Here is a 1,376-nt window from a genome sequence, read left to right on the forward strand (position 1 = left end):
CTGCTTTATGGTCATATCCACCACCTCTATAAATGTCTTGATCCTAAGAACCAAGTTGTTCGGGTTCTCCATCCATACCCTCCATAACATTTCTGCGGGTATACCAAGCAAAAAACCATCCACCGCTCTATTTTCTGCCCCCTGTAACAATACCCTATTAGCTTTGGCATTCTGGGCCTGTACATATGTAACGATAATTAAATCAACACCCTAGCTGCAAAGAGGCATTGATATACATCATTGGGGACACGTTGAAAATGTGTGCCCTGACCGGGACTCGAACCCGGGATCTCCAGCTTACATGGCAGATGCTCTATCCATCTGAGCCACGGAGGGCACAGAGGACAGTGCACCCCGTGAGACCCACATTCCCAACATGACCCCACTACTACAATCGTAGTGCGCCTAATAGATGTTTGCCCATCACACTCATTACTCATGGCAAACTAATCTACCAAGTCCCGCATGAGTTGGAGCATAGCGTGTGCAATTGCACAAGATTGTCAATGGCCAGGTAGCCATATTTTAACTATATATGAAGGTAGTATCTGTTCCTGAAAGAACGGGAGTGTGCAAGGGATAAGTCCCTGCAGGCGCACTATCCTCTGTGCCCTCGGTGGCTCAGATGGATAGAGCGTCTGCCATGTAAGCAGGAGATCCTGGGTTCGAGTCCCAGTCAGGGCACACATTTTTAACATGTTCCCAATGATGTATATCAATGCCTGTTTGCAGCTATCCAAGAACACTTCCACAGATTCTTCGTGCCGCACAGGTAATGTACCTTATTTCTCCTGAAAAAAAAAAACTTACGTGCTTTACCTAATGTCTCGTGCTTGACAACATGTGCTATGGCATCCCCCACCAAACGCATATTAGCAACATACAGGGTTATGTCATCTGACTAACCATGTGCTTCCGCATTATGCCTAATATCTTTATCAAGATTTGTATCGTCCTCCATTGCCTTTGTCCGATAAGGGATTAATCAGTATAACCACTGCTGGGCATACGGAACAGAAGGCACTCTCAATCCAGACTTGCTTTCCCGAGAGACTGATTGGACTGATTATGACTCTCCTTATGAGCCTCTTACTCACAATTAAGTTCAAAAGTTCTCCTTCATGCTCTCAGACTGCTCTGTTACTGCTTGCACTTGCTGAGTTAAAGCAGCAACTGCATCTACAATAGTAGCACTTATTTCCACCATTTTGCATATTCTACTTCCAGCTTAATGCAATTGATTTTTTTTAACAAGACAAAACACATACTTCCCTTAAACTCTGCACAAAAAAATGTAAACACAAATTTATTCCTCTGGCAAATCATCACCCATTTACATGTGGTACAGCAACTAGACAGATGACCAGCACACCTAC

The 1,376-nt window shown here is 44.2% G+C and overlaps 1 non-coding gene across 1 annotated transcript; it reads left to right on the forward strand.

The window, feature by feature from the left end:
• The first annotated feature begins 609 nt into the window (after nucleotides 1-609).
• On the forward strand, nucleotides 610-684 carry Trnat-ugu. Its single transcript has one exon. It is a non-coding gene; the product is annotated as a tRNA-Thr (tRNA).
• Nucleotides 685-1,376: the final 692 nt, after the last annotated feature.

This window comes from Schistocerca piceifrons, chromosome 5 (assembly GCF_021461385.2).
Source record: "Schistocerca piceifrons isolate TAMUIC-IGC-003096 chromosome 5, iqSchPice1.1, whole genome shotgun sequence".
Taxonomy (NCBI): Eukaryota; Metazoa; Arthropoda; class Insecta; order Orthoptera; family Acrididae; genus Schistocerca; species Schistocerca piceifrons.